Source organism: Belonocnema kinseyi, chromosome 4, assembly GCF_010883055.1.
Source record: "Belonocnema kinseyi isolate 2016_QV_RU_SX_M_011 chromosome 4, B_treatae_v1, whole genome shotgun sequence".
Lineage (NCBI taxonomy): Eukaryota > Metazoa > Arthropoda > Insecta > Hymenoptera > Cynipidae > Belonocnema > Belonocnema kinseyi.
This window is the reverse complement of record NC_046660.1, coordinates 70575219-70576084: the sequence shown is the minus strand read 5'-3', so window position 1 is coordinate 70576084 and position 866 is coordinate 70575219.

Below are 866 nucleotides of genomic sequence, written 5' to 3'. Positions count from 1 at the left end.
GAAATTAGTGAAATTTTGATTTGACTAAAAAGTTTCATATGGGGCAGAATGAGCCACCTTTTCCCGTTTATTAACCTAACGTCTTAGTGTAGTATTCAGTAGGTTGGGATGCAATGTTTCATATTATCGAATTGTGCAATGTGTTCATTATGGTGTAAGCGTATACAAAAACTAATCTTGTAGACAAAAATGCTCCGAAAAAGTATCGCAGCAGCACTGTTATAGGTCTGTTATAGGTATTGTAGAATTTAACGTCTACTGCGACAATGTACATTGGTAAGTCAAAAAATTGCTATATTTATTTCTGTAATGCAATTATTAAAAGTTATATGGGCATAAATCGGGTTTCTATTTACTCTTTGTAGTGTTAGCTACAGTAGAGGTTATGGTTCAGGATTGAATCATTTTAACGTTAAATACTTTAAATTTTTCGTTCAATTTTGAAAAATATGTGTAAAATATGTTTTCGTTTTAAAATACCCTAACTTAACAATATTCTTACTTATCACTAATATGTAATAAGTCATTTAATTGAGTAGCCCATCCTGTCCCAGTGCTTGGCTTATTCCGCCCAGGAATTAGGCGATATGAGCCAAGCGTACTAGTTCTTTATTTTCGTTTCTAATTCCACATATATTTTTTTAGTTACTTTTACCTTGACAAAATTTTAATAAAAAATGTTTGTAGAATATATATAACGTTTTACTCTCAAGCAATGAATTAGCTGATTTTAAATAATGACGTGAACAGGATAACTATGCTTATCTCGCCCCACACTACCCTATGATTCTTCACGGAAATCCCCGGTTCAAAAGTGAAAATTATAACTCTTTATGGAAATCACTTGATCGACAGTGATTCTTAGT